Source organism: Ictalurus punctatus, chromosome 8, assembly GCF_001660625.3.
Source record: "Ictalurus punctatus breed USDA103 chromosome 8, Coco_2.0, whole genome shotgun sequence".
Lineage (NCBI taxonomy): Eukaryota > Metazoa > Chordata > Actinopteri > Siluriformes > Ictaluridae > Ictalurus > Ictalurus punctatus.
In genome coordinates, this window is record NC_030423.2 from 5,136,681 (window position 1) to 5,149,259 (window position 12,579).

The window sequence follows — 12,579 nt, forward strand, 5'->3', positions numbered from 1 at the left end:
TTGCATATCCTTTGCTTGCAATAATTGCATCAAACTGGGGACCCATTGTCACCAAACTGTTACATTCTTCTTTTGTTATGCTTTTCTAAGCTTGTACCACAGCTTCTTTTCTGTTGTTGTTTGTTTTGGGGGGTTTATCCCTTCAGTCTCCTCTTCAGGAGGTGAAATGCATGCTTACAATATTTGGTTTAAGGCCTGGTGATTGATTTGTCTAGTCTAAAACCTTTTCCCCCAATGATGTCCTTTGTTGTGCTAGATTAGATTGTTTGCATTTCTCTGTAAATTTGTTTCTGTAGACTTTTGAATTAATTCTGTTGCTACCACTGTGAGCTACATCATCAATAAAGATTAGTGAGCCTGTTCCAGAAGCAGCCATACAAGCTATGTCACAAATGACAAAAGTGGCTACTTTTGAGGAACGTCAGCTAGACCCAGTGAACTGTGCAAAAGCTACAGTCATGAAGTTCTTACAAGGACGCTTCTCAGCAGGGTTGGCTCCTTCTGCATAAGGGTCTATGTGGCCGCCATTTTGGCCAGCACAACCCTATTGATGGACCCTCTGTGGTGAAACATCCTCTAGCTTCGAGGTTTATGCATGGTATCAGGCGGCTGAGGCCCATCTGCAGACCATGCATACCTTCCTGGGGCCTTTGTGTGGTCCTGGAAAGTTTGTCAGGTGCCCCATTTGAGTCCTTAGAGTCAGCCTCCAAGAAGCTTCTGACTCTAAAGGTAGCTCTTATGCTGGCCCTGGCAACTCTTAAGTGAGTAGGAGATCTACAAGCTCTCTCTGTCTTTGTCTGTCTCTCTTAACTTTGCCCCTGGATTAGCCAAAGCCTTCCTATATACTAGGCCAGATTATATCCCTAAAGGGCCTTTGTCTGCTGCCCAGCCAGTAGTGTTGCAGGCTTTCTGCCCTCTTCTGTTCCTCACACCAGAACAAGAGAAATTGCACCTACTGTGTCCAGTAAGGGCTCTCTGTACTTATGTCCACCGCTTCGGCCAGTGGTGTAAGTCTGAGCAGCTGTTGGTCTGCTTTGGCGGCGACAGTGGAGGTGATGCTGTGTCGAAGCAGCGCATCTCTAATTGGATAGTGGAAGCAATCTCTATTGCTTATGAGGTGCTCGGTCTTGCTATACCTCTAGGCATAAAGGCTCATTCCACTAGGGGTGTCGCTTCCTCAAAGGCTTTGTCCAAAGGGGTCCAAAACATTACAGGATGTGTGTGCTGCAGCGGGGTGGTCTACGTCAAACACATTCATTCGAAAACCATGCCATTTCCTCTAAACTAAAGAGGACTAAAGAGAAGAGGGACCATCCAGCTTTTTATCAGTGCTCAGTTCAAAAGCCTGCATCATTGATGGTATAGGGGTGCATTAGTGCCTATGGAATGGGCAGCTTTCACATCTGGAAAGGCACCATCAATGCTAAAAGGTATATGCAGAACAACATATGCTTCCATCCAGATTCCATCCCATCTTTACTTCTGAGAGACTCTGCCTCTATAAAATGCTCTTTTTATAACCAATCATGTTACTGACCTCTTGCAAATTAATCTAATTAGTTGCAAAATGTTCCTCCAGCTGTTTCTTTTTAGTAAAACTTGCTTTTCCAGCCTTTTGCTGCCCCTGTCCCAACTTTTTTGAGACATGTTGCCGGCATCAAATCAAAATTAACGTATTTTTTCTTTAAAATGGTACATTTCCTTAGTTTAAAGATTTGACATGTTTTCTATGTTCTATTGTGAATAACATAAGGATTTATGAGATTTGCAAATCATTGCATTCTGTTTTTATTTACATTTTACACAGCGTCCCAACATTTTTGAAATTGGAGAATTGTACGTGAACATTGCCAGACTGATTGTGTGTGTCAAACACTACTCTGAGTTATTACATGGTTAAAAACTTTATTCATCCCATCAGAGAAAATGTTGTCACTTGTCAATTATGTGAGTGAGTCATTTCTATAAATAGATTGTGAGGTGCAACTTTACTTTTGCTGAGTACATGATTACTGTTATACAGATGTGGCCTTTAAGAATGCACGTTTTTTCACACGGTATCATGCGATTCATCACGTGTGATCACACGGTATACTGCAGGCACGGCTGTAAGAATTTACATTCATTTGTTGTGCTTCACACAATAACCACCAGGTGGCGCATGTAACAACTTACTGTAGCTGAGCACAGTATAATAAAAATGGAATGTGTGGTCGAATGGTTCACATAAAAATATTACATTTCTCATAAAAACTTACGATAAACCTAATTTCTAGTTTCTAATTACAAGCTCATGTAAAATATAAAGTGAGCGTGATTGCATCTCGAAGTACAGATACAATAGCTATACTATTTAAGTTAAGGAGGTTTTGTACGTGTGGATAGTACAGCGGTAACATGCAGGTTTACTATTCCAGTGAATGGGGTTCGAGCCTCAACTCAACTAACTGTTTCTTATATGAGCGGGGGATTTTTCACTGTAGAAAGTTCATCAAGGTAACATTGAATGAATTCCACATGAACAACACTGACTGGAGGCCCATGCCAATTAGAAATATTCAGATGATGGACTTTTAGCAAGTTATTGTCATTCATTCATATAATTCCAACAATTATTACTTTTTTTTTCACTATTTAGCTGTATTTTTATTTTAAGGATCTAATAAATTGCATATATTAAAAGTGTAATTTGTGTGATTTTTAGGTTATTTGTCATTTAGTACAGCTTCTGACTATCAAATCAAAACAGACTTGTGATTTGATTACATAATGCTTGTTAATTCAGAAAAAGAAGTAACTAAATACAAAAATGCTACTTTAAATTTTAACTCTGACAGCATGCTTTCAGTTGATTGATGGCCCATTTATATTTTTGATGAGCTGCAGAGATATTCAAGAAAACTATATTATATATTTTTTAACTTAATATGTAAAAATTTTTTATTTACAATTGTCGTGTTTGTTATTTATTATTCGTTATGTATGAACATTCAGATCAAGCAATAGGCACATTTTTTATAGCCTACCATTTAATTTTCCAGTTTAACTTTTATTTAACTGTAGCTCAAAAAATAAATGAATGCTTTGTAACATTATTTTACAATGACAGAAATTACTGTCTATTCCAAATGCAGTTTGACCTTTTCCATCTTCAGAACACTGAACGAATATTGTTCATGCTAGGGGCCATTTTTTTTCTAGATTGTTTGCAATTTTATAATCTTATAGTCTTATTGAGAAACTGATTATTTCTTACTGACCTGTTTCAGTGTCCCACCAGTTACAATTGTGACCAAGAATTTTTTAAAGTACCACTAACTTTTTAAAAACTTTTTTAAGAAAAAGAACACCATTTGTTTAATTGGGCAATCCAGGGAGTAAAATGCATATGCTGTAGCTTCAATAGCTTTGGATTCACATGCAAATATACTGGGTGATTAATAAGCAAATATCATCTTTAAATAATCTTTTAGCTCATCAAATTGAAGGGGAGGAGCAGAAGCATAAAACTTGGAGAGTCATATAAATTCTATCCAGGTCAAGTAATTTGCACGTATTTGCTGTCTGTGACATCGCAATGGAGGCAAAAGCATTTTACTCAAAGAGAAGTGCTGCTGAGAGGTGATAATAGTTGGGGGGAAGCGGAGATCCATGCGTCAGTAAGTAACTGGCAAAAAAGTTGCAGGATTCATCCTCGTCAAAAACACAGAATTTCTTTGTTACTGGACCCAATCCTACGGAAGCCCTTAACTGCCATGTATTAATTATTTTTCTTTGCCTTTATCCTTTTATTTACATTTGGCACATATTTTATATGTTGATGCTGACAGTTGTGAGGAAGACAGTGTCTTGTTTTTTTTTTTTTTTTTTTTTTTTTTTAAGCTGGAAACCCCCAGAGGTGCCTTTCTTTCAGCAGAGGGAAAGTTTGAAATTATGGCCCTGTGCCATGCATGGGGTTTATTCATGTAAAAAATGAGGTTGCTGGTGCTGGCATCCTTATGGAGGTCTGCAAATAGAGTCTCTGGATTTTCTGTCAGTCTCTTGTTTTTGTAAACTAGCAAGAGCAACCTCAAGATCATCTGTCCTCATCCTACTCAACCTCTCTGCTGTTTTCAACACTGTGAATCATCAGATCCTCCTGTCAGCTCTCTCCAGCCTAGGCATCAACAGAACGGCTCTGCGCTGGGTGGAATCCTATCTCTCAGACAGATCCTTCAAGGTATTGTGGAGGGGAGGTATTTCTGAAACTCAGCAACTCACAGCTGGGGTTCCTCAAGGGTCAGTTCTGGGTCCACTGCTTTTTCTATTTACACTACATATCTGGGGCAGGTGATTGAGTCTCATGGCTTGTCATACCATTGCTATGCTGATGGCACCCAGCTCTATTTGTCCTTCCAGCCTGTGGATCCATCTGTCTCTGCACAAATCTCTGCTTGCCTGTCTGACATCTCTGACTGGATGAGGGAACACCACCTTAAGCTCAACTTGGCAAAATCTGAGCTTCTCGTCATCCCAGCCTGCCCCTCAGTCAACCACAACCTCACTGTACAGCTTGGCTCAACCACACTCAAGCCAACCAGGACAGCCAGGAACCTTGGGGTGACTTTTGATGACAGCTTGACCTTTACAGACCACATTTCAACAACTGCACGGTCCTGTAGGTTCATTCTGTACAACATCAAGAAAGTCAGATGCTATCTCACCGAACAGGATACATTGCTACTAGTCCAGGCTCTTGTTATCTCAAAAATGGACTACTGCAATGCAGTACTCTCAGGTCTCCCAGCCAGTTACACCAAACCCCTTCAGGTGATTCAGAATGCAGCAGCATGCCTCGTCTTCAACCAGCGCAAAAGGACCCATGTCACACTCCTGTTCATCTGCCTCCACTGGCTTCCTGTAGCCGCCCCTGTCAAATTCAAGGCCTATTTGCTCATGTATAAGACCATGTCTGGAACAGCACCCCCCTACCTCAACACTCTCTTAAAGGCTTACGTTCCCTCACACAATCTGTGATCGATTAATGACCCATGCTTAGTAATGCCTACTCAGCGTGGCTCAAGGTCCCTTTCCAGAACCTTCACACTAACCGTCCCTCAGTGGTGGAATGAACTTCCAACCTCAATCCGGACAACAGAATCTGTCACTGTTTTCAAAAAACAACTAAAGACCACCTCTTCCGTGAACACTCAACTAACCCCTAAAACGCCCATTATCCTTAAGATAAATAAATAAATAAATAAATAAAACTTTGGCACTTACACCTCTACTCTGCGCACTTTGATTTTCTAAAACTTAATAAAAAAAAATCTTGTATGGTATCAATACTTGTACTGTTCTCCGCTTGATATATCGCTTTGCTTGTATTTACTCATTTATAAGTTGCTTTGGAAAATAGTGTCTGCTAAATTATAAATGTAAATGTAAGCTTTTCGTGCAGTTTTATTTGAAATATCTTTTGGGTGGAATGGCCTCCCACTTTGGATTTGTGTGGGCCTAGGGTTATGGATCACTTGCACCTGTGCATGGGGTTGGGTGTGGATCATTCCTGCTATTGTTTTGGCCAAGACATTTTCACACCTTTCTTTTCACACCTCCAACACGTAGGTTGGCTGGTCAGATAGAGCTCAACCCTCATAGAGCAGCTGTTCAGTGGGGATAAATACACGGTGGAAAGTAAAAGTAATAGTATTAATAATTGAGTAAGAGTAATAAAGTATAAAATGAGAAGACTACTGAAGTTACTAGTTACTTTGGATCTGATCTGTGTGTGTGTGTTGACACGCTCGCTTCTTCCCCTTCTTCAGGACGCTAAAAATGAGCGGTTGTTGTGTCAGACCACTGCAGTACATCTCGAGGCTTGCGACCTCATTATACGTAATTTAAACTAATTATTAAAACTACATATATTATTAAATATATTATTAAAACTACATTAATATTTAACAGTAATGGAGGAATGGCAGCAAATGTAGCGAAGTAAAAGTATATTTCTGTGATTAAAAATGAACTTGAGAGGGAGTATAAGTATGGCCAGTTAACTATTAAATGTAATTTTTTTTTCAAAAAGTTACTGAAGTAAATGTAATGAAGTAAATGTAGCACGTTACTACCCACCTCTGAGTATCTGTGATAGTCAGGATGTGTAAATAACATTGTAAATATACTCTTTCTGTAATAACACATTTGATAAATGTTGCCACATGTTTAATTTAATTCATAAACTGCTTGAATATTTGGTTTAATTTTGATCGATTCACACAGTAAAGTACAATATAACTCAATTCAATCACGTGGAACCGATGAGCTTTTTTCAGTGTGTGGATTTCTGTGATCACTTTAAACCAGTTTTTAAATAAATTTTAATCTAAATAAAGAACAAAAGAAGATGGAATTCATTCAGCGTTAACTTGAGGAACTTTCTACAGTGAAAAAAACCCCACTCATTTAAAAACATTAAACTGAGCTGAAACTTGAACCCTGGTCTTCGGTACTAAACATGCATGTTACTACTATGCTACACAAATACACATACTGCACATACATTAATATGGTTACATGTACTACGTGACTCGACCATGCTCACTCTAGTGATTAGAAACTTGTTTAAATTAGGTTTATCGTACAAGTTGTTGGGAAACAAAATATTTTTATGTAAACCACACATAATATCTTAAATCTAACCGACCACACATTCCACTGTCTTCAGGCTCAACAATGTTTAATGTGCTCTGCTACTTGTTGTAAAACGGTTCTGAGAGAGGTTCACAGATCCGCAGGCCAAGTACAAACAGATAGAGAAAGAAAGAGCACTGTTTGGTTGGTAAAAGAATCTATGTGTATACAGTGTATGTCCAGGCAGAACTACTGTATCTACTAGCAAGCCATGTTTATTCAAATGAAACATGACTGTCCCCTACTGGTCCTGTATTTCCTGTGCCTGCAGCATGTGTGTGATTCCGCATGATACCGCATTAAATCATAGGATCCCTTTCCCTTTGACTCGCATTTTTAATGGCCACATCTGTAGCAGGTAGTTAACTAAACCACTACATTTATTATGAATGCTGACTTCCACAGCCTATGTAGTGTTCTAAAGGAAGCCAATTGGGATTAGGCAATTGGTTCAGTTTCTTTTATCATTTGGTTGCGTAGCTCTTGCGTTTTGAGCTATTGAAATCTTCAGAGTAAAACACAGACATGTAACAATTACACTGATTATACTGACGTTTTATCTTTCCCCTGTGAAATGTACAGACATTTAATTTTAAAAAAGTTACGTTATTTCAGGACACACACGTATGCACAGACACATGCATGCAGATAAAGTAGATGTTTCAGACAAATGACCTTCCACATCTGAGCAAGACTGCTGTTCGCCTCTCTCTCCTGCCCCTCTACATTACGCGTCGACACACATGCCTAGGATTTGACCGCTGCATTTTTCAGTACGCATGAACAAGTGCATATTTCAAATCTTGAGAATGGGTGGAGACTAGTACAAACCTAGGGTGGACATGCCCTTTAAACAGCTTTGTTGTAATACAGTGCTGTGAAAAAGTATTTGATCCTGGTTTCTTATGTTTTTGTGTATATCTCGTACTAAATTGTTTCAGAAATGAAAACAAAATCTAAGATAAAACATAGGCATGCCGAGTAAGCACAAAATATAGTTTTTAAATGATAATGTTATTTATTGAAGGAAAAAAGTTATCCAATACCAACTCTGCCTGTGTGAAAGTGTGTTTGCCCCCGTAGTTACTAATCCCCCAAATCTATGAAACTGCATTCATAATGGGGTTCAGCTGGACTAGACGCAACCAGGCGTGATTACTGCAACCCCTGTTTAATCAAATCAACACTTACAGTGCCTTCCACTAATATTGGCACCCTTGGTAAATATGAGCAAAGAAGGCTGTGAATAATTGTCTTTATTGTTTAACCTTTTGATCTTTTGTTAAAAAAATTCACAAAATACTCTGCTTTAATGGACATTAAAAACAATTCCAAATACAACACAGATTTGTATATAGAAAAAACCTGTGAAATGTATGTGTGGCACAATTATTGGCCCCCTTATGAATTCATATGAAATAAATATATTTTAAGTATATTTCCATTGATTATAATTTTTTTTTTTAGTATAGCTGAGTGAGTCGGAATAGGAAATTGTTCAACCATGTCTTCCTGTTTCACAAATGGGAAGTGGCTATAAGAAAATAGCAAAAGCATTGAAAATGCCCATTTCCACCATCAGGGCAATAATTAAGAAGTTCCAGTCAACTGGAAATTTTATGAATCAAGCTAGAAGAGGACGTGTGTCTATACTGTCTCAAGGCACTGTGAAGAGAATTGCCAAAAAATCTCCAAGGATCACAGCTGGAGAATTGCAGAAGTTAGTTATGTTTTGGGGACAGAAAGTCTCAAAAACTACAATCCAGTGTCATTTACATCACCACAAGTTATTTGAAAGGGTTTCAACAAAAAAAACCCTCTACTCTCATCCAAAAACAAACTCAAGCGTCTTCAGTTTGCCAGACACTACCGGAACTTCAAATGGGATCGGGTTCTATGGTCAGATGAAACCAAAATAGAGCTTTTTGGCAATAAACATCAGAGGTGGGTTTGGCCCACAGAGAGAGGTACTTCATGGGAAGGTACCTAATGCCCACGGTTAAATATGGTGGTGGCCCTTTAATGTTTTGGGGCTGTTTATCTGCCAGAAATGTCAACAAATGAAAACCTGACTGCCTCTGCCAGAAAGCATAAAATGGGCCATGCTTGGATCTTCCAGCAGGACAATAACCCAAAACATCAAAATCAACACAAAAATGGTTTACAGACCACAAAATCAAGGTACTGCCATGGCCATCCCAGTCCCCTGACCTGAACCCATAGACAGCCTGTGGGTGAAATGAAGAGGAGAGTCCATCAGCATGGACCTCGAAATTTGAAGGATCTGGAAAGATTTTGTATGGAGGAATGGTCTCAGATCCCTTCCATGTATTCTACAACCTCATCAGGCATTATAGGAGAAGATTCAGAGCTGTTATCATGGCAAAGATAAGTAGCACAACGTATTGCCTAAAAGGGTGCCAATAATTGAGGCACACATGTATTTAACAAAGATATTTTTTTTGATAAACCTGTGTTGTGTTTGCAATTGTTTGACATCCATGAGAGCAGAGTATTTTTGTGAATTTTTTGAGCAAAAGGTTAAACAATAAAGGCAATTTTTCACCGGCTTCTTTGCTCATATTTACCAAGGGTGCCAATATTTGTGGAGGGCACTCTGTGTGTATGTATGTGTGTATATATATATATATATATATATATATATATATATATATATATATATATATATTAGATAGATATACACACATACACATAAAACGTATATGTGTGAGTGTATAAATTCATAAAGAGCAGGTGGAGAAGCATGTCTCAGATGCTGTCAATGAAATGACAAAATACCTTAGGTCTTAGATGCATGAGAATGTCTTACTTCTGGGGAAAATAAGAGAAGAACATTTCATCTGGGCAGTAGGGTCTGAAATCAGTATTGTTACTATAAAATTTTGTACCACCCCAATTTCCTAAACAGTTGGGACAGTATGGAAAATGCTAATAAAAACGAAGAGGAGTGATTTGTAAATGTATTTTGACTTGTATTTAAACAAAATACTTAAGACAAGGTATTTGATGTTTTACCTAATCAACTCCATAGTTTTTTAAATTGATGCATGCAACATATTCCAAAAAAGTTGGGACAGGGGCAATTTAGGACTAAAAGCGATGTGACAAGTTGAAATAAGGTGATATGAAACAGGTGAGGCAAACGTCTAATCATAGTATATAATGAGCCTCTAAAAAAGGCCTAGTCCTTCAGGAGCAAGGATGGGTGAGGCTCGCCAATCTGCTGGCAGATGCGTCAGCAAATAATCCAACACTTTGTGAACAACATTCCCCAAAGACAAATTGGTAGGATTTGGGGCATTTCACCTTCTACAGTGCACAATATAATTAAAAGATTCAAGGAATCCGGTTAAATCTCGGTGCGTAAAGGGCAAGCTTGAAAACCACTTCTGAATGTGCTTGATCTCCAATCCCTCAGACATCACCGTCTTAAAAACTGTCATGAGTCTGTAATGCATATCCTGACATGGGCTTGGAAAACTTTGGTAAACCTTTGTCAGGCAACACCATTCGCTGCTGCATCCACAGATGTAAATTAAGGCTTTACTATGCAAAGCAGAAGCCATACAGCAACACTGTTCAGAAACACCACCAACTTCTTGCTCTCATCTGAGATGGACAGTAGCACAGTGGAATCATGTTTTGTGGTCCGATGAGTCAACATTTCAAATAGTTTTTGGACAAAACAGCCGTTGTGTTCTCCGGGCCAAAGAGGAAAAGGACCATCCAAGTTGTCATCAGCATCAGGTCCAAAAGCCAGCGTCATCTTATTAGGGTGTGTCATTGACCATGGCATGGGTAACTTGCACATCTGTGAGAGCACCATTAATGCAGAAAGATATGTACATATTTTGGAGCAACATATGCTGCCATCCAGAGCAGGAAAACGCCAAACCACATTCTGCCTGTATTACAAGCACATGGTTGCATAAGCAGAGTATGCGGGTGCTAGCATGGCCTGACTGCAGTCTGACCTGTCTCCAATTTTGAATGTGTGGCCCATTATGACCAAGAAAAGGCAATGAAGGCCCTGTACAGTTGCCCAGCTGAATAAATGCATAATGGATGAATGGGGGAAAATTCCACTTGCTAAACTTAACTCTCCCTCCCTGGCGCTTCCAGCTGCTTCTTTATCTCTCTCTCCCATTGATTAGCCAAATCATTGCAAGGTGTACATCCTCACAGCCTGGCCAGTCCCTCCTCGTCACACTGATGTTACACAGTGGTAAACAGTTGACTGTCCCAAATTTTTTTGGAGTGTGTTGCAGTTATCAGATTTTAAATGAGTGTATATTTTCAAAAATAAATTAAACTTGCTAAGTAAAGCATCAAATGATGTGTTTTCAATATAGTACAGGGTGAATTAAATTTTCAAATTACTTTTTTTTTATTATTATTATTATTATTTTTTTTTGCATTTTCCATACTGTCCCAACTTTTTCTGAATTGGTGTTGTAGAACCAGAAGACATGCCCTCACTGTGGCAACCATATAATGCTCACAGTGCTCACACCTCATACAGCCTTTCTATTTTCACATTAATGTTATTTTTTATTTTTGTGTGCAGCTGCCCAGCTGCACTTGGATGTGTACAATCAATATGGGAAAGAATTTCAGCACCTATGCAAACTATCTCTATTGCTGCTGCCTCCTTTATCTTAAGTGAAAACATGCAACAGTTAATACAGAAGTAATCACGAATGCTTCTGTGATAATATCAAACAATGCTGATCATTCTCAAAGCAGTGCTGAAGTATCTGAAACCCAATGCTGTTTCCTTTATTAAAAAAAAAAATTAATCTCAGCAGCCACTCAAACACAGGGTGGAGAAGACGTGGAACACACAAGTAGATGAACTTTAAATACTATTGCCATTCCTTCTAATTTCAACAGCTATCACAGAAAGCATAGTCTTTATTTCTGTGGTGTCTTTAAAGAGGACAACACTTCTCCCTAAATTTAAGGGAAAGAAAGAAAAAAAATAGGCCTGTTCCTGCACAATCCTTTACCGAATTGGTTACCCACAGGTTCTAGCAGGGTTAGTCTTTTTTTTTTTTTTTTTTTTTTTTAAATGGCTATATACATGATGACCTTTCAGGTGAAAGAAATCTTAATTTCTTACATATTTTTCTATTGTAAGAAAATAGATACATGTATGGTATTTCTGAGGACCTTAGAAAAGAGTTGTTGAGCCATTTTTAAAGAATTTGGACTCCACCAATCCATAGTCAGACATGCGTACAAATGGGGGAAATTCAAAACCATTGTTACCCTCCTTGGGATTGGTTGACCAACAAAGATCACTCCAAGAGCAACATGTTCCACAAGATCATAAAGGAATCCAGGTAACTTTTAAGCAACTAAAGACCTCTTTCATGTTGGCAAATGTTAATGTTCATGAGTCCACCATCAGGAGAACACTGAACAACAATGGTGTGCATGGCAGGGTTGCAAGGAGAAAGCCACTGATCTCCAAAAAGAACATTATTGCCTGTCTACAGTTTATTAAAGATCATCTGGACAAGACAAAAGGCTACTGGAAAGAACCCAAGGCTATTGGATGAGACCAAAATAAAACCTTTTGGTTTAAATGAGAAGTGTTATGTTTGGAGAAAGGAGAACAATGCATTCCAGTATAAGAACCTTATCCCATCTGTGAAACATAGACTGTGTTTACATGGACAGCAGTAATCTAATTATTGACCTTACTCTGAGTAAGATAATATTGTGATTAAGGTGTTTACGTGAGTCGCTATTAGAATACTCCTTTCATGTTCCCGTTTTACATGTTATAGAACATAGTTCAATTAACGGCACATGTCATTACGTCACCGCACCACACCGTCCGACGTTCCCACCAGAATTTCACGTATCAACATACAG

The 12,579-nt window shown here is 38.5% G+C and overlaps 1 protein-coding gene across 7 annotated transcripts in view; it reads left to right on the top strand.

Moving 5' to 3' along the window:
- Positions 1-12,579, top strand: part of diaph2 (diaphanous-related formin 2) — a 388,403-nt gene that overhangs the window by 194,203 nt on the left and 181,621 nt on the right. The window lies entirely within an intron of this gene.